Source organism: Pongo pygmaeus, chromosome 17 (genome assembly GCF_028885625.2).
Source record: "Pongo pygmaeus isolate AG05252 chromosome 17, NHGRI_mPonPyg2-v2.0_pri, whole genome shotgun sequence".
Taxonomy (NCBI): Eukaryota; Metazoa; Chordata; class Mammalia; order Primates; family Hominidae; genus Pongo; species Pongo pygmaeus.
Window position 1 is genome coordinate 55,358,773 of NC_072390.2, and position 21,126 is coordinate 55,379,898.

The window sequence follows — 21,126 nt, forward strand, 5'->3', positions numbered from 1 at the left end:
GGAAGGATGCTTCTGGTGAAGGAACTGTTGTGTATTGACTGCAGTGCTGGACTCACGAACCAATATGTGATGAAACTGCATAAAACTAATTCACACATACACACACACACACACTCTCTCACACATAAATGAGTACAAGTAAAACTGGGGAAATAAGAATAAAATGATGGATTGTATCAATATTAATATCCTGGTTGTGATACTGTACTCTATTTTTGTAAGATATTATCTGTGGGGGAAACTGGATATAAGATACAGGGATCTTAATATATTATTTCTTAAAACTGCATATGAATTTGCTATTATCTCTAAGTCAAATATTTAACTAAAATTTCTACCTGTTTCTTTTTTCATTTTTGATGTTACTTCTAGAAAACTTAAAATTTCATATGGGCCATGTGTTATATTTTTATGAGATAGTGCTACCTTAGAAAAACTAGATTTTTTACATCCAGAAATAGCTCACATATTTTGTAGAAATAAGACACTCATTTTTATTCTTTACCACTCAACCCACTTTATGAAGAGACATGTAATAATTTCCTCCTTATTAATGGATCGCTATACAATGTGAAGGGGAATTTCATAAATATTATATTCAGAGGGTATGTGACACTGTTTGTCCCTAGGAGTTATGTCAATAAATCAAGAAATTTTTTTTGCTTGCTTTTCTCCTAAACCTTCTAGAAAAGAGGTACCCTGAAATCATCCCAGTAGCTTCATAACTAAACTCCTACATAGTCCACCTGATACCCTTTCAATTTCAGAAGCTCACTCTTGCTGAAAAGTCTCATCCTGACCCCACCCAGGAGTCCAGGAGATTTTGCGGGTTCTCTGAGTCAATGTGAAACTCTGGAGATACTGCATTAAATTTTCAATGGGAAGAACAACAGAGTAATACTCTCAGAAGGCTCAAGCCCTGCTTGTAAGATGATTAGGGCTCCATGCTGATTTCTCCAACTTGATGATATTCCTACCTAAGAGCTTCCTCTTCATTTTATTCTGAGGGTCCCATCACCATGAGAGGCTGGTTTCTTTGGTGTACAGTCCAATAGGCTTCCTAATTAAATACCCATATGTCTTACTGTTATCTCACAATATAATTATTTTTTACTTTTTCTTCTAGTAGGGATTTAGATTCTCTGAATGTTTCTTACCATATATCCATTGAAACTGAACAGGCCTACTTCTGTAGGTAAACTAGCTTATCTCTCCTCTCAAAAGAAGTTCTGGGACCTCCTTCATATATTTTGATTTAAATTGAGTAGCCCAGCTCTGTGACTATTTCTCAAGCATTACTCAGGTTTTTACATAGTCCTAAATGTTTAAAAATTACCTCTTCTCAGACTTGGCATATTCCCTGAAACATAGCTACCAATCAGCAAATTTATATTATTTTAACAATGACACAGTAACATTCTAAATGCAAACATCCTGATACATTATGTTATTTGATTAAAAGACAACATAAATTATTTATTGATGCATTTTCAAGAATATTTTAACCTCTTCTGTTTGTAACCATCGTATGGCAAAACCAAATAATACAAAATAATATAAAACACATCAAAACAAACAACAAAAACAACAGAAAAAAAAAAACCTTGTCAAGGGAAAGAAAAGGTAGGTTATATTTGCATCGTTTAATGAGAGTCAAGGCTTATTGAGATCCAATTAGTATCAACTTTATAATAAGATGGAAATGATGTAAAGTTTGTATTACTTCTGCCAATGTGTATACAAAATTTCAAGGTATATACAAGTTGTCAAGGCTGTCTTAACTTGGCAGCCTTCTGTTTTTTAAATTCTACAGGTACCCAATAACTGATTAATTCTAGATATTCAACCATCTGGTTGGTAATGACACCCTTGATTAAACAGAGAGATTGTTTTTCCCCATGAGCCATTAGAGGCACACACCTGGCCATCCTTGAGTAAAACAATACCCAATGGTATGTGTTGTGCTTGAAGGTAAGATGCCGTGGAGGACCACAAAGATAGAGTACATTAACCGGCAGAAGGTGAGTCCCATGAAACCCTATGTAAGAGAAGGGCAAAGATGATATAGGGTGTGGTGAAGGAAATTCACACTTGTTGAGTGTCAGCCAGTGAGCTAGAGATTTTAAATGTTTTATTTCTCATTTCATTATCTCAATAGCATCCTAAGATAGACAATACTATATCCATTCACAGATAAAGAACTGAGCCTTATGTAAAACACAGCACCCAAATAACATTTATGTAATTGAAATTTAATTTTTGCCGGACTCTAAAACTTGTGCTTTCTCTACTGTACCACAAGGTCTCCTGGGAAGATTTTTATGAAATTCAGTCTTCAGGAAAGACAGAAGATCCCTCTGCACCCTGGCTGTGAAGGAAGTGGTAACAAGGTAATATACAGGTGACTGGAAGAAGTAATTTCACAACACATGGGACTGTCTAGTTTAGCAGACAAGAAGTCCCATCAGCAGAAAGAAGCAGAGGCAATGACCTGTATCAAATGTGGTAATGTGTTCTGTCAACTACCGCCTTTCCCATCCTGCTAGTTTTACCCATGGATGCTTTTTCCATCTCAACTAGATGGGAAATGGGCAAAAAGATATCAACAGGCTCAGTTCTCTAGACAGCGAACCTATCACCACTCCATTGTGCCAGAGGGTAAAACCTTAGCATCTGTGAGTACGTAAGGTCACAAACTTTATATACTCCTCTGTCATGTGGCCCAGTTATTTTGATTCAGCTATTATCCTCATTAATTGCTCTATTCAAAGGGTAGAGTTTTGACATTGTACTCATTTTTTATCCTCTAGTTGTATTTTATCATCCCCTGCTCTCTAACCTAAGCCATTGTTTCCACTCATAATAAAATGTGCAGCATCCCATTGATTTGAGTTCGAGCATAATTTACTGGTTGGACCTCACTCTGCATTGGACATTCTCAGACATTAATTCTTAATCTAATCAAGTAGAATTTACAAAGTTTGCACAGTAGTTGACTACTTTAAAGGGGCTGCTTTACAGTTAGTCTAATTTTTCTATCCATCACCCTGCCTGATTCAACCTCTATCTTTTCCCTTCCCTGTTCATGTGGCTGAGGTCTTAATGCTCTATGTAGTCAAGCCTGAACAGATAAAGCAATGTCAAAATGGTTTGGCTTGAAGTATTGTGTTCAAGAGAGACATGAAAGAAGACTGCCAGCAGTTAGCTATAACCTCCCTTCAGTGTGCCCTGACAAGACACAGAAAATAGATTGCCATTGGCAAAGCCACAGGCAGTGTTGTTAAATTTTTGCCCTTAAGGTTTTAGGTGAATTGATCTTAAACACTTTCAAGTGGGAGTTCCTCAGTAGTCTAATAGTTTATTTTTTTTTCTTCAAATATTTAGGTGAAGACCTCAGCCAAAAGACATTCCATCATCTTTCTCAGTGTAACGAGTCCTTATAGTACAGGTCTCAATGACAGCATTTTGAGGGCACACACTGTCTCTTGGTGGCATGTAGCATTCCTTATGAATCTCATGGATGCTCCCTGATTTAATTTTGATCCATTCCATTTCCACTTCCTTCTCTTGATTCTCATGCTATTCTCTTCCAGTTACTCACCACGGCTCTCCTGATTTCCTGTCTGTAATCTGTCTTCTTTAAACTCCTTGGCAATTTCGTCTTAATCCTCTTGCTTAATCCAAGTAAAAGTGATGAGGTTGTAATTATCCCAGTTTATCCACCCTATCACATCATCACACAGTTCCTCATTTTGGGGGGGATGGGCTGAGGCAAAATATGGCAAAGAATGATTCGAAGCAAAAGCTCCTCCATGACCTACATTCTTTCCATCCCAGTCTGTGCTTTTCACTGTTGTTGTCTTTGACTATGCTTTTCCCCTCTTTGAAATAAAGATAGTTATATACACTTCTCAGTGCTGAATTTCTTTTTTTTTTTTTAACTTACATTCAAGACAGTCTTTCCATCCTGAGCAAACAGATAGTCTTTTTTCCTTGGCTCTGTAAAATGAATTATTTGATCTGAGAGTCCATAATGAATTTTTCTTGGTCTTAATAAGATCATTAAACCAGGGGTTAAGATCATAACATACCATCCTAATGATATCCATTTAATCAAAACGTCTATTTGTTTTCATTATAGCAGGTTTAGAAAGCAATTCCAAAGTGCTTTCCATGGTGTTAATTAATCTTTTAGGTTTCTCCTCCTCCTCCTCCTCCTCCTCCTCCTTCTCTTCCTTCTTCTCTTCCTCTTCCACTTCTTCTCCTTCTCCTCCTCTTCCTCCTCCCCCTCCTCCTGCTCCTCCTTCTCCTTCTCTTTCTCCTTCTTTTTAATCTGGAGGTCAAGAATGTTCTGCAATGGACAACAAAAGAGTGATCTTATTAGGTCACTCACTTTACCTCCATTTCTGTCTCTCAAAATTCTTCTTATTCTTTAATATTCATCCTAAATTTAACTATTTTTTAAATCTCGGACAAGGGTTACCTGTAATTTTTCTACACTCCATTCATTTACTCATCAGGAATATGGCTAATAAAAGAAAACCCCTCTAGCCAATGAAGCCTTAATGTCTCTTTCAGAAATAGACCTAGTTGGCATATATAGGTAGTTCTTTCAGCAGACAGAAGGAAGTCTGCCAGTTTGACTGAAAAATGAGCTCACATTACAGATAGGAGGTGAGTCCTGGTTATCTTTGTACAGTAAGACCTGGTATATGCTAGAAACATGGGTTACTTGAAGTTTTGTCACAAACCAGCAGCAAGAGCATTACCTGAAAACTTGTTATACACTTAAAATTGTCAGTCCCCACACCAGATCTACTGAATCAGAAACTCTGTAGATGGTTCTAGGTGATTCTGAAGATAGGCTACAGTTTGAGAATAAACGCTTTAAAAGAATGGACCTATTGGGGTGGGGTCAAGATGGCTGACTAGAAACAGTGGTGATCAAAGAACCATCATTAGGGTGTGAATTCTTCACCAGCAACCAGGCTATCAAGGTTCTTTCATTGGAACTGACTAGGTGGCTGGTATGATCCACGGAGAGGAAGAAAGAGCAGAGTGCTGCCCCGGCCCACCTGAGAGTGACATGGGGCAGGGGAGGTAGAGAGTGAGTGTGCTACCCAGCCAGGGAAATAATGCTTTTTCATGGAACTGTGCAACCCACAGATCGGAAGATCCCACTGGTGATCCCACACCACTGGGGCCTACGGTTCCAACCTCAGAGCTGCGCACATTCTCATCAGCCTCTCAGCTAGAATCTGCTTAAGTCTGCAGAGTTCCCAAGGGGAGGGCAATCAGCAACACAGCTGTGACTGCCTGCTGTCTAAGCCATTTGAGATCCTTTGGGGAGGGGCAGCAGCCAGCACTGGGACTCACAACTGCCTAACACGCTAAGCTCCCTGGGCAGGGGAAGGGTGGCATCCATGTTTATAGCTCTAGGCCACACTTTTCCCCTGCTGGAGCTGGGGAGGCAGGGCGTCTTGGTCCCAAAAGGTGTCCCTCACAACTCAACACACTGGCTGTGGCAGACTGTGGCTAGAACGCCTCTTCAGGCCTGACCCTGACTCATCCTTCCGCACTGGGAGGGGCTTCCCTGCAGGAAATGCAACAACTCCAGACAGAGGTTCAGGGACAGAACCCTGATCTCCCTGGGCCTGAGCCCCTAGAGGGAGAAGAGGTCACAGTATCTGTGGAGCAGCAGCCTTAGACTTTCCTCCTGGTAATTCTAAGGAATCTAGGCAGCCCATACAAGTGGGTTTCCCCAAAGTGAAAACCCACACCTCCTCCACCAAAGAACAAAATGCTTCATTAAATGGGTTCTGTTCCCTGTGTTACTCAACTGGGTGAGACCCTTTGACAGTAGTTGTCAGATACCCTATACAGGAGCGATCCTTCTGGCATCAGGTTTGTGCCACTGAAGGTAAGAGATCCCAGAACAAGGAGAAGGCACAGATATTTGCTTTTCTCCAACCTCCTTGAGTGACATCTCCAGGCATGGAAGCCAACCAGATGAATAGGGCCTGAAGTGAACCCCTAGCAAACCTCAATAGCCCTACAGAAAAGGGACCTGGCTATTGAAAGAAAAACAAACAAACAGAAAGCAACAACAACAGCATTGACAACAACAACAAAAAGTCCCCACAACAACCCCATCCAAGGGTCAGCAGCCTCAAAGACTGTAACTAGACAAACTCACAAAGATGAGAAAGAATCAATGAAAAAACGCTGAAAACCCAAGAGGCCAGAGTGCCTCTTCTCCAGATGATCACAACATCTATCCAGCAAGGGCTCAGAAGTGGATGAAGTATGAGGTGGATGAATTGACAGAAGTAGGCTTCAGAAGATGGGTAATAAAAAACTATGCTGAGATAAAGGAGCATGTTCTAACCCAATGCAAAGAAGCTAAGAACCTTGATAAAAGGTTAGAGGAGCTGCTAACTAGAATAACCAGTTTAGAGAAGAACATAAATGACCTGAAGAAGCTGAAAAACACAGCAGGAGAACTTTGTGAAACATACACAAGTATCAATAGCCGAATCTACCAAGTGGAAGAAAGAGTATGAGTTTGAAGACCACTTTGCTGAAATAAGACATGCAGACAAGATTAGAGAAAAAAGAATGAAAAAGAATGAACAAAGCCTCCAAGAAATATGGGACTTAGTAGAAATACCAAACCGACGATTGATTAAAGTACCTGGAGGAGACAGGGAGAATGGAAACAAGCTGAAAAACACACTTCAGGATATTATCCAGGAGAAGTTCCCTAACCTAGCAAGACAGGCCAACATGCAAATTCAGGAAATACAGAGAACACCACTAAGATACTCCACAAGAAGTTCAACCCCAAGACACATACTCATCAGATTCTCCAAGATCGAAATGAAGGAAAAAAATGTTGGAGGCAGCCCAAGAGAAAAGCCAGGTCACCTACAAAGAGAAGCCCAACAGACTAACAGTGAACCTCTCAGCAGAAACTCTGCAAGCCAGAAGACATTGGGGGCCAATATGTAATGTTCCTAAAGAAAAGAATTTCAACCCAGAATTTCACATCCAGCCAAACTAAGCTTCATAAGCAAAGGAGAAATAAAATCCTTTCCAGACAAGCAAATGCTGAGGGATTTCATTACTACCAGGCCTGCCTTGAAAGAGCTCCTGAAAGAAATGCTAAATATGGAAAGGAAAAGCTGGTAGCAGCCACTGCAAAAATGCACCAAATCATAAAGACCAATGACACTATGAAGAAACTCCATCAATGAGCGTGCAAAAAAAACATAGCATCATGATGACAGGAACAAATTTACACCTAACAATGCTCACTTTGAATATAAATGGGCTAAATGCTCCAATTAAAAGACACAGACTGGCAAATTGGATAAAGAGTCAAGACCCACAGGTGTGCCATATTCAGGAGACCCATCTCACATTCCAAGATACACATAGGCTCAAAATGGAGGGATTGAGGAAAATTTACCAAGCAAATGAGAGCAAAAAAAAAAAAAAAAAAAAAAAAAAAAAATCAGGGGTTGCACACCTAGTCTCTGACAAAACAGACTTTAAGCTTACGAAGATCAAAAAAGATGAAGAAAGGCATTACATAATGGTAAAAGGATAAATTAAACAAGAAGAGCTACATGATTATCTCAACAGATGCAGAAAAGGCCTTCAATAAAATTAATCAACCCTTCATGTTAAAAACTCTCAATAAATTAGGTATTGACAGAATATATATCAAAATAATAAGACCTATTTATGACAAACCCATAGCAAATATTATATTGAATGGGCAAAAGCTGGAAGCATTCCCTTTAAAAACCAGTAAGGGACAAGAGTACCCTCTCTCACTACTCCTATTCAACATAGTATTGGATGTTCTGGCCAGGGCAATCAGGCAAGAGAAGGAAATAAAGGGTATTCAAATAGGAAGACAGAAAATCAAATTGTTTCTGTTTTCAGATGACATGATTTTATGTTTAGTAAAACCTGTCATCTCAGCCCAAAAACCCCTTAAGCTGATAAGCAACCTCAGCAAAGTCTCAGGATACAAAATCAATGTGCAAAAATCACAAACTTTCCTTTACACCAAAAATAGGCAAGCAGAGAGCCAAATCATGAGTGAACTCCCTATCACAATTGCTATAAAGGGAATAAAATCCCAAGGAATACAGCTAACAAGAGAAGTGAAGGACCTCTTCAAGGAGAACTACAAATCACTGCTCAAGGAAATAAAAGAGGACACAAACAAATGGAAAAACATTCCATCCTTATGGATAGGAAGAATCAATATCATGAAAATGGCCATACTGCACTAAGTAACTTATAGATTCAATGTTATTCCCATCAAACTATCATTGACATTCTTCACAGAATTAGAAAAGACTACTTTAAATTTCATATGGAATCAAAGAACCCATATAGCCAAGACAATCCTAAGCAAAAAGAACAAAGCTGAAGGTATCATGCTACCTGACTTCAAACTATACTAGAAGTCTACAGTAAGCAAAACAGCATGGTACTGGTACCAAAACAGACATATAGACCAATCGAACAGAACAGAGGCCTCTTAAATAACCCCACACTTCTACAACCATCTGATCTTTGACAAACCTGACAAAAATAAGCAATGGGGAAAGGATCGCTTATTTAATAAATATACTGGGAAAACTGTCTAGCCATATGCAGAAAACTGAAGCTGGACCCCTTCCATACACCTTATATAAAAATTAACTCAAGATGGATTAAAGACTTAAATGTAAAGTCCAAAATCATAAAAACTCTAGTAGAAAATCTAGGCAATACCATTCAGGACATAGGCATGGGCAAAGACTTCATGAAGAAAATGCCAAAAACAGTTGCAACAAAAGCCGAAATTGACAAAAGGGATCTAATTAAACTAAAGAGCTTCTGCAGAGCAAAAGAAACTATCATCAGATTGAACAGGCAACCTACAGAATTGGAGAAAATTTTTGCAATCGACCCATGTGACAAAGGTGTAATATCCAGAATTTACTAGGAACTTAAATTTACAAGAAAAGAAAAAATAACCCCATCAAAAAGTAGACAAAGGATATGAACAGACACTTCTCAAAAGAAGACATTTAAATGGCCAACAAACATGAAAAAAAACTGAACATCACTAATCATTAGAGAAATGCAAATCAAAACCACAATTAAATACCAACTCATGCCAGTCAGAATGGTGATTATTAAAAAATCAAGGAACAATAGATGCTGGTGAGGCTCTGGAGAATTAGGAATGTTTTTACACTGTTGGTGGGAATGAAAATTAGTTCAACCATTGTGGAAGACAGTATGGTGATTCCTCAATGATCTAGAACCAGAAATACCATTTGACACAGCAATTCCATTACTGGGTATATACCCAAAGTAATATACATCATTCTACTATAAAGACACATGCACACATATGTTTATTGCAGCAATAGCAAAGTCATGAATCAGCCCAAATGCCCATCAATGATAGAATGGATAAAGAAAATGTGGTACATATACAAAAAGGAATGAGACCATGTTTTTGCAGGGAAATGGATGAGCTGAAAGCCATCATCCTTAGCAAACTAACACAGGAACAGAAAACCAAACACTGCATGTTCTCACACCTAAGTGGGAGTTGAACAATGAGAACACGTGGACACAGGGAGGGAAATGACACTCACCAGGGCCTGCTGGTGGGTGGGGGGCTAGGGGAGGGAATTTAGAGGATGGGTCAATAGGTACAGCAAACCACCATGGCACATGTATACCTACGTAAAAAAACCTGCACATTCTGCACATGTATCCTGGAACTTAAAGTAAAATTAAAATAAACAAACAAAAAAGAATGGCCCTATTAATCACCTCCCAGCTACGTAAAGTGTTAAGTATGCCTTGCCATAAACATGTACATGTATAGTGGTATTTTTAACATAAACTCACAAGGCTTCCAATTAGTGTTGCTTTCTGGTATTCACACCTTTGAGTAATTCACTCCCCTTGAGTATAGACTGGACCTAGAGACTTGCCTAGAATAAAGTATGGTCATAATTAGGGCACAAATGACTGTGATTTCCATCTTGCTTTCAGCAGTCTCTTCCTGGAATTTCTTTCTTGCTTGTTCTGATGAAGCAAGCTGGAGAGTCACATGTGGTGAGGAACTGCGGGCAGCCTCTGAACAATTACCAGCAAGGAACAGAGGTAGGCCCTCAGTCCAACAGTCTGGGAGGAACTGAATTCTGCCTACGACCATGTGAGTGAGCTTTGAAATGAATCTTTCCCAAGTCAGGCATCTGGAGGAGTCTGAAGCCCTGGCCCAAAGCTTGATTGCAGCCTTGTTATAGACCCTGAAACAGGGGACCCAGTTAATCTGTGTCAAGATTCCTGACTCACAGAAATGTTGAGATAATCAATACGTGTCGTAGATGTGCGCTGTTTTAAGCTGCTAATTGTAGGCAATTTGTTATACAATGGTAGATAATATACACAGACACACACACATATGTAATTCACTTGGTTAGTATTGTAATTCATCTCAATGCATATTTAATGATCACATGTTGCATTAAGCATTTGCCTTTCTAGTGGCTACCATAAAGGTAGTAATAAATATTGCCTGCCCTTGAAGAAGAAACATTCCTTTTTAAGAAATAGAAATTTTTATGCAATTACATACTTACAATACCAGGTAATAAAAACTTCAAGTTTAATAGAGAAATTTTAAATATATAGTGGTATAAACAGTAAAAAGAAGTGAGAGAACACTGTTATCTGTCAGTAAACAATCATACATGAAGCAATATCTATGAGCCAAACATTTAATTTTTACATTAATCTCAATAAATATGTACCATTAACCGCATTTTCCAGGTGAAAAAGCAGCAACTGGTTTAGACAAGATAAAGAACTTTGCCCACTTGGTACACAGTAGAGCCAGGTTTCAAATGCAGGCTATTAGGCTCCCAACCACAAACCTTTAACCACTGCAACATTTTAACTCCATCATGTAGCGGTGGTATTTATCTTGTCTCCAAATGTGCTTATATATACACACACACACACTCCAGGAAAATATATATATATTTATATATATACACACACACATATAAATGTATATATATGTATATATACTATATATCATATATATATACTATAATGTATATATGTATATATACATTATATACATAATATATATACATAATATATATGTATATATACTATATATCACATATATATACTATATACATATATATACATTTATATGTGTGTGTGTATATATAAATAAATGTCTATATACTTTTTCATGGAAAATGATAGAAACTGATTTTTTTTTACAATTAATAAAAGGATGAACAAATTTGGAGAGGAGCATGGAGAGAAATTAAAGAGTAATTCTTATCTCTTTGTTTATCTGTCCCAGACACTTTTCATCTACCTCTTATGGGATTTTTCTTTGCTGGAAATAGTCATATTACCCTACATAAAAGTATTATTTTACAATTAAACAATGAAATAAATATTCAACCAAAAATTGAGAAGCTTCATTCAAAGTTCTAAATAAAAGTTTGTTGTCATGATCCTCAGGTGTTAGTCTACACTTGAGTTACCTGGAGAATTTGTGGAACCTACCAATCCCTAGGCTGCATCCGACCTAGGCTTATTCTGCAATTCTTAAGTGAGACCTAGAATCTGGGATTCTGCTTGTTTACTGATTCCCCAGATGATTCTTATGGACAGCAAAGTTTGAGACATTTATTTTTAGCATAAGGAAAATGCTTTAACAGTTCTACACAAACAGTTGTTTTAGCCCCAAGGCAAATGAAATATGAACAAATTAAATGAATAGTAAATTAAGTGGGGGAGGATTATAGGCCTTATTATTGTAGCCAAGATTATACATATATTATTTTAGGTTCGAGTTACAGGTTCTTTTTGATTTTTTCATTGAGATATAAAATATACTGAAGATTAGTTTGAGAAAATCAGATTGCAAGATTGAGAGAAAAGTGCCCAGTATTAATTAAGGGTTGGTTATATTTGGTATCACTTGGACTAATTGAAGTACACTGGTCTTTGTTAACTGGGTCAGCCAGGGGTCGAGAGAACAGGTGGTTGAGCAAAATTTCATAAGCACCTGTTTAATATTTGGCTCTGCAATTTCCCCAAAGTTGATCAAAGAGGGGATATGATCATTACCCAAAGACTGTTTAGAGCGATTGAGCCTTGACTGATGAAAAAGGAGCTAATTAGAAACTCACCCTTCCAATCTGGAAAGTGATGAAGTTTAAATAAGATTGGCAAGCAACGGGCTGACCTAATAAAACTGGTCTCTTGCCACTGTTCTTGTCCCTCCTACAATGGAACTTTTCTGTCCACTTCTTTGTAATTAAATTATCCACTTTCTCTAGGAGCTCATACACTTTTGTTTTCTATTCCCATTTTTCTCGTCCTTTTTGAATAACTAGATTTAACACTGCCCCACACTTTTTCAATACCCTAATAAATCACATCCATTGATTACCCTGAAATACACGTAGATTTGTTTCCTTTAATATTCTTAATCAGTTATTTTAAAAAATTGTATATAATTCATATAGCTTTGATTTTAATAGTTGGTTAGCCATACAGTCTGCCAAAATCACTTTCTGGGAAGAACTTTAATAGTAGGCAATGTGGTTAGTTTATATGACAGAAAACTTGTGTAACTAATACAGGTATTAAAAGGTCTGGATTGGGAATTCAATGTATGATGGAAATTAGTCATAAAATATCTATTCTTAATTTCAACAGCTAGATAGGAAAACATTTTTAGAATAAAATATCATAAAAGTACAATATAAGAGATATCTCAGCATGAGTTTAAATATTAAGTAATGATTGACAGAATATATTGAAAATTTGCATATTTTCTCACTGGAATTAATATATTTTTTAAACAAGCAGCATACAGTATGTGATTTAAACTAGTAAATTGTAATATGTTTTCTTTTCTAAATAATTAGAACAAATTAGAGATGGTAATGTTATTCTGCTTTCATCAGCTCCTAAATAAGCTTTGAAAATAATCACCATAGTTTGTCAAGAATTGCTAGGCTGTAAGCAAGGAAACTACTGAAAAAAAATGAACTGACGTTTTTAGATATTTTATTAGAAAATTATATGGGAAACCTTACACATTATGGGAAATTTAAAATAACAGAAACATAAACTATAAGAAAATTTAAAAAATAAATTCAATTTACCTTATATTTTCTTTTATTGCTCATATAATTGCTTCAACAACTATTTATTGAGGAATAACTCAGTGGGGATATGTAAGAGAATTAAGAGCAATAAAAACCCTGTCCTCATAGCACTTATATTCTGGTGAATTAAAAGTAGTAAATTTCATATAGAGAAAGATGAAACACTCTTTTTTTTTTTTCAACTTTTAAACTTCCAGGGCTTATGTGCAGGATATGCAGTTTTGTTACATCGGTAAATGTGTGCCATGGTGGTTTGCTGTACAGATCAACCCATCCCCTAGTTATTAAGTCCAGCATCCATTAGTTCTTTTTCCTGATGCTCCTCCTTCCCCACACCTCAGACAGGCCCCAGTGTGTGTTGCTCCCCGCCATATTTCCATGTGTTTTCATTGTTCAGCTCCCAAGACAAACATTTGAATGCAGAGTAACCAGTTTTGTCAAGGGAAAAGTGTGGCCAACAAACTAATATGCCAATAAAATGTCTCAAGATAAACTGCCATGGGTCAAATTCATGAAATTCATGAGAAAAGGGGATATTTCTGATAAATAATGAGAATATAAGATACGAATTCAAATCTACTAAAAGAAATTTTGACATGTATGGAAGTATTTATATGGCTTTCCCATGGCCAAAGATGTAAATTCATAATTTATACAAAGAAAATTATGTCTTATTTGCTGTCAAACAATTCTAACATATTTTCAGTTAACAAATACTATGAAGCAATGCATTATGTGGTCAGGATTGAAATGAAGATCTGTGAGGAATATATATGCAATACAGAATGTGATCTCTGGTACACAAAATAGTATATACTTACACTTTGCCTCAATGTACATGCACACGCATGGACCAACACTTTTTTAGTTTGTTTAGACGCTATTCAAAGGCCATTTGTGCTGAGAAGACAAGCCCCACATATTTTAGAAAAAAAGGGTTGCTTTAAATGTTGATGAAGTGACAAGTGGTGATGGAAAAAAAAAAATTCTTGGCTCCATTGATGAGAGCAGAAAAAGGAAACTTCAAGAGCATACCTGTGTTAGACCCCTTGCTATTGAGAGAGAGAGAGAGAGAGACAGAGAGAGAGAAAGAGAAATACTTCCTATCCTACATAAGTAGAGTCTGCCTGTTGTAAATCCAGAGATAAAGGACTCTCTCTCTTAAGGATTGTTTTGGATATTGAGTGGCTTACTAGAGGTGATGGGTCTCGAACCAACATAAAAATCTTCATTTTATTTTTCCTTTTTGACCCTCCTATGCAGACACCTAGCATCATAGATTTTTACATGGTCTTTATTTCATTACTTTTATCTTATATACCTGATCTTTCTACCTAAAGCCCACTCTCACATGTGCACTTACTCGTCACTTTCCTCTCTTTAATATATGTATGCTTGCCTGTTTGTATGTATTTTTAATGTGGTGTGACTGATTTTTCAATGGACATAAATGGTATTGCACTTTAGATTTCAACCTAATTTGTTCTTTCAACATTCAACAGTATGTTTTTAATGTCTTTACTTGATCCTCTATATAACTCTATTTTAGGAATTCTGAAGCATTCTTACTCTGTAGACCCCTTTGGCAGTTTGGACTTCTTTTCAGTATAAAATTGTATGAAATGCTATGAAACAAATGCATTTAAAACTTGTAGTGGCTATAACCCAATATACAGGATTTCAAAATAAACCAATTATACTGAAATGCAGTTACTAAAATACTAAACCGGCCGGGCGCTGTGGCTCACACCTGTAATCCCAGCACTTTGGGAGGCTGAGGCGGGTGGATCACAAGGTCAGGAGTTCAAGACCAGCCTGGCCAACATGGTGAAACTCTGTCTCTACTAAAATACAAAAAATTAGCTGGGCGTGTTGGTGTGCACTTGTTGTCCCAGCTACTCGGGAGGCTGAAGCAGGGGAATCGCTTGAACCCGGGAGGCAGAGGTTGCAGTGAGCCGGGATTGTGCCACTGCACTCCAGCCTGACGACAGAGCCAGACACTGTCAAAAAAAAAAAAAAAAAAACCCTAAACCAATAAATGTGTGGCATAGCAGTATATATATTTTAACATATTTAAAAATGCAAGCTACAGGGCAGTCTAATAACCACAATTATTATATTAAAATGATTAGCAGATGCAATGTTTTGGGATGTCTGCAACAAGCTAGATGTGATTTGAAAATAAATGTGACTTCTGTTGGTGAAAAAGTCAAGGTATTGTTAACAGAACTATGGTTTGTTGCCTTCGTTCATAATTAAATGAAATGCTAAATGTCAGTTCAAGATTTGTGAATATGAAGATGTATATAGTGTATATATAATGTGTATATTTATTGTAGTTATATGATTGTTTATGTCCCACTTGTATGGCAGTGGGGAAATTAAGTAAGACAATATAGACAATATATAGTAATGCTTATTGAATGGGTTAATATGTGTAATTATTTTGTAAAATACAAAGTGCCATCTACAAGTAAGAAAATACCACTTCCTCTCCTCATATTTGGTCAAGTCAAGGTTTGGGTAGATAACCAGCTTAAATTCTACTAGAAAAATAGAAAAAAACAAAAGTTCCTATTAAGGCTATCATGCAATCTCTGCATTAAAGCTGTATATTGTTTCTTAAAAACTTCACTTAAATTTTGCATATGATGTTTACTATTTAACTATTGAGGATCTGAAATCCCAAAGAAAGAAATAAAATTCAGTTAACTGTGCTAAGTACAGGAACGCTGAGGCACTTTAGATTTGTAACTGACACTCTGACCATGAGGAAGAGATAGAACACTCAGTTCATGCATTAAAAACCACAACATTTCAACAGTCTAAAAGCATTTACTGTGGGCATACTCTTGTGGATAACAGTGTGTTACTGATTTTTTAGTACAATAAACATACACAGCAGAAAAAAACAAATAGCCCCATTAAAAAGCAGGCAAAGAACATGAACAGACACTTCTCTAAAGAAGACATACAGCGGCCAACAAAAATATGAAAAAATGCTCGACATCACTACTCATCGGAGAAATGCAAATTAAAGCCACAATGAGATATCATCTCACACCAGTCAGACTGCCTATCATTAAAAACTCAGAAAATACCCGATGTTGGCAAGGTTGCAGAGAAAAGGGAACACTTATACACTGTTAGTGGGAATGTAAATTAGTTCAACTCAATGGAAAACAGTATGGGGATTTTCTTTTTTTTTTTTTTTTTTTTTAATTTATGAAGTATTTATTGATCATTCTTGGGTGTTTCTGGGAGAGGGAGATATGGCAGGGTCATAGGATGATAGTGGAGAGAAGGTCAGGAGATAAACACATGAACAAAGGTCTCTGGTTTTCCCAGGCAGAGGTCCCTGCGGCCTTCTGCAGTGTTTGTGCCCTTGGGTACTTGAGATTAGGGAGTGGCGATGACTCTTAAAGAGCATACTGCCTTCAAGCATCTGTTTAACAAAGCACATCTCGCACCGCCCTTAATCCATTTAACCCTGAGTTGACACAGCACATGTTTCAGAGAGCAGGGGGCTGGGGGAAAGGCCATAGATCAACAGCATCCCAAGGCAGAAGAATTTCGCCTAGTCAGAACAAAATGGAGTCTCCTATGCCCACCTCTTTCTACACAGACACAGCAACAATCTGATCTCTCCTTCCTTTCCCCACACATCCCCCCCCTTCCTTTCAACAAAACCGCCATCGTCCTCAAAGAACTAAAAATAGAACTACTATTCAATCCAACAATCCCACTAGTAGGTATATAGCCAAAGGGAAAGGAATTCCTTCAAAAAGGACACCCGTACCTGCTGTCTTATGTTTATTGCAGCACTATTCACAATAACAAAGTCATGGAATCAACCTAGGTGCCCATCAACAGTGTATGGGATAAAGAAAGTATTATACAGATATATCTATATCATATATAAAGTATGAATATATATACATACCCATGGAATACTATGCCGCCGTAAAAGGAATAAAACCATGTCTTTCACAGCAACATGGATGGAGCTGGAGGCCATTATCTTAAATGAAATAACTCAGAAGCAGAAAACCAAATACTGTATGTTCTCACTCATAAGTGGGAGCTAAAAATGGATACATATAGACATAAAGATTAAAAAAAATGGACTTTGGAAATTTCACAAGAGGGAAGGTTGGGAGAGGAAATAGTGTTGAAAAACTACCTATTGATTATTATGTTCACTGTTTCAAGGATGGGTTCACTAGAAGCCCAAACCTCAGTGTTACACAACATAGCCAGATAACAAACCTGCATATGTACCCTCTGAACATAAAAAATGATTTAAAAAACTAAAAATAAAAAATAGAATAAAAATTAAAATAAATATTATGAAAGAAAAAAGACATGCATAGTGTTTTTAATGGTTATTAATTTCAGAACAATACTATCAAAGGTAAGTTATATATTACCTTATAAAACCACGCCAAAATCCTGTAATACATTTCTATTTCAATTGAGTGCTTCAGAAGACAGTTGTAAAGAGTATTTGATATACTAAAATTAAAACATAATGGTAATGAAACTTGGAAATTTATTTGGTGAAATTGAGAGTTGCATTTTATCTATTTGGAAACCCAAGAAGGTCAATAAGGGATGCTGGAACAATTGAATAGTCATATGCATAATAATAATAAAAAAAGTGTCATATTACACACAAAAATTAACTTCTGTTTTTCAAAAGCTGCTATTAAGAAAATGAAAAGGTCATCCACGGCCTCAGTAAAAATATCTGCAAGACATATGTACAATCACTGACTTATATCTATATTAATAAATCTTGAAACTCCACAATAAGAAACCAAACATCCTAGTTTAAAAAATAAGTAAGATATTTCAGCAGGTATTTCACCAAAGACTGTGTATAAAAAGCAAATACCCATAGGAAAAGACTCTTAACATCATTAGTCATTAGAGAAATGCAAAATTAAAACCATAAAGGTTTACTACTGCATACCTGTCAGATTGGCAAACATTTTAAAGGCTGAGGTATATCCAGTTTGGTGAGAATGTGAAGAAACTGGGGTTTTCTTACATTGCTGGTGAAAATACTTTGGCAGTTTCTTAAAAAGTTCAACATATACCTACCATATGATTCAGCCATTCTATCTCTAGATGTTTAACCAAAAGAAAAAAATTATATGATCATGAATATACTTGTAAAAGAACGTTCACAGAAGCTTTATTTCTAAGAGTTCCCCCAACTGGAAACAACTCAATTGTCTTTCAAGAGGTGAATGAATGAGCACATTTTGGTATAGCTGTGTAATACTTACCTGCAATAAAAACAAACTATCGGCCGGGCACGGTGGCTCACGCCTGTAATCCCAGCCCTTCGGGAGGCCGAGGCGGGTGGATCACGAGATCAGGAGATCGAGACCATCCTGGCTAACACGGTGAAACCCCGTCTCTACTAAAAAAAAATACAAACAATTAGCCCGGCGCGGTGGCAGGCGCCTGTAGTCCCAGCTACTCGGGAGGCTGAGGCAGGAGAATGGCGTGAACCCGGGAGGCGGAGCTTGCAGTGAGCCGAGATCGCGCCACTGCACTCCAGCCTGGGCGACAGAGCGAGACTCCGTCTCGAAAACAAAAAAAACACCCTATCAATACATACAAACTGGATGTATCTCAAACTAATTACGCTGAATGAAAGAAGCCAGCAAAGAAAAAGGAATACATAATATATTACGCGATTTCTATAAAACTTTAGAAAATGCCAACTGATCTGTGGTGCCAAAAGCAGATATGCGGTTGCCTGGTGGTGTGGATAGAGGAATCACTTTTCTCGGATGACTAATATTACTTTTCTGATTGAGAGCGCAAAGGCGGCAACTTCAGCTCCATTTGATGTAATTAGTTTGATAAACCTCTTTTCCTTTCTTGGTCATCTTTTCAATCCATGGTTCTTCTATAACAAAGAGGTTAGGAAAACACATTATTTACATGGACAATCTGAGTATTTGTAGATTCCTCTGTCAGTGTCGCAAATGAGAGATGAGTGCAACTTTACCATTAAGCCCCATGTCTTGAATGTTAGTCAAACTGAGCAACTCCATTTGTTTTTGAAAACAGAACTTACATTAACCTGAGTCTGTGTCTATATACAAAATATAAAAGTAAGAAATATATTCAGTTACATTATAAAGAAGGTTAAAACATATCCATTGGTATTTATCTAAAAATCAATTAAAATAGCTTTCTCAAAGATGAATGATCCTTTATTTCAACCTGTGGGGGTATTTTAAGCACTTTAAATTCTGTCAATTAATGTGAAATTTCTCTGTCAAAGCTTGAGAGTGGCCACCCATTTACACGTGAGGAAGCTGAGTATCAGAGGTAAACTGTCACACATGCTTCTGCCCATGCAGAGTAAGAAACTAAAGCTCAGATATCCCAATTCAGTGGTCTTTCGATGAAAGTATTCTATTTTCCTAATATTAAATATTTGCCTTCTAAAATAAATGCACATTAACCCCACATAAGTTATTCTCTTTTTAAGGACAGGGGACCCTTAAAGGAACTTTAATACCTGGAACAGCCGGGCGCGGTGGCTTACGCCTGTAATCCCAGCACTTTGGGAGGCCGAGGAGGGTGGATCACAAGGTCAGGAGATCAAGACCATCCTGGCTAACACGGTGAAACCCCGTCTCTACTAAAAATACAAAAACATTAGCCGGGCGTGGTGGCGGGCGCCTGTAGTTCCAGCTACTCCGGAGGCTGAGGCAGGAGAATGGCGTGAACCCGGGAGGCGGAGCTTGCAGTGAGCCAAGATTGCGCCACTGCACTCCAGCCTGGGTGACAGAGCGAGACTCCGTCTCAAAAAATAACAAACAAACAAACAAACAAACAAAAATACCTGGAACCATTATGTCTATGAATAGAGACTTTTTTTTTTTTTTTTTTTTTTTTTTTTTTTTAGCTTTTTAAACTTGAGATCGCACCACTGCACTCCAGCCTGGGCAACAGAGGGAGACTCCATCTCAAAAAACAAAACAAAACAAAAGCCAAAAAAAATATGTTCCTGAATCAATCACTGGAGAGTAAGTTATTGATGTGACAGCCAATCATCTTCAAATATTTAAGTTGCACTTACAAACAAGGACATTCTCCTTCACAACCACTGTAAAAGCAGGAAAGCAGGAAATTAATATGGATATACTACCATTAGCAAATACACAGATGCCCATTCAAGTTTTGCCAATTGTACCAACAGTTCCCTTTTTGGCAAAAGGCTCTGATGCAGGATCATGAGTTGGTTTAGTTGTAATGTATCTTTAGTTTCCTTCAATCTAGAAAAGTCCCTCAGTCTTTCCTTGACTTGTCTGACCTTGATATTTTTGAAGATTTGCAAGCCAATTATTTTGTTTAATGTACTCAGTTTGAGTTTTGTCGATTTTTTTTCTTCATGAAAATATTCAGGTTACGTATTTTTAGAAGAAATTTCACAGAAAAGACGCTGTGTTCTTCTAATTGCAATTTATCACTTGGCGTATTATTACCATTTGCCTCTGCTCAGAATTTTTAATTTGATTACTTAATTCAGATGATGTCTTACCAACCTTATCCACAGCAAAGTTACTGGATCTTAGAGAAAGAGGGAGAGGGAGCGAATACAGTACCATGCATGATAGAACATTTGTTTGAGCTGTATGAAGATGATCCCTATCAGGTTTCAGACCCTGGCAGAGATTTAAAAAAAAAAAAAAAAAAAAAAAAGCAGGCCACTGTGCTGAAAAGGGAGACCAGCAGCTATTGATCAACCTTCAGGGCCTGATTCAAACAACTTTTAATCTTGCCAAGGAACTTTCTAAAGTGTTGATGAACTTTTCTTCAATCCCTGAGAAACGCGTAGGTTGCCAGACGAGAAAGGTGT

At 37.3% G+C, this 21,126-nt stretch overlaps 1 long non-coding RNA gene across 4 annotated transcripts in view; it reads right to left on the bottom strand.

Annotated features, from left to right (window-relative positions):
- Nucleotides 1-514: 514 nt before the first annotated feature.
- LOC134738444 (uncharacterized) overlaps nt 515-21,126 on the bottom strand; it is a 71,008-nt gene continuing 50,396 nt past the window's right edge. For 3 of the 4 annotated variants that reach the window (XR_010124174.1, XR_010124171.1, XR_010124173.1), the window contains 3 exons: nt 18,530-18,666; nt 17,179-17,319; nt 515-4,351 (listed from right to left, as the gene is read on the bottom strand). This is a non-coding gene — a long non-coding RNA (uncharacterized LOC134738444). The remainder of the gene's footprint in view (nt 4,352-17,178; nt 17,320-18,529; nt 18,667-21,126) is intronic. The other variant, XR_010124172.1, reaches the window with a different exon arrangement.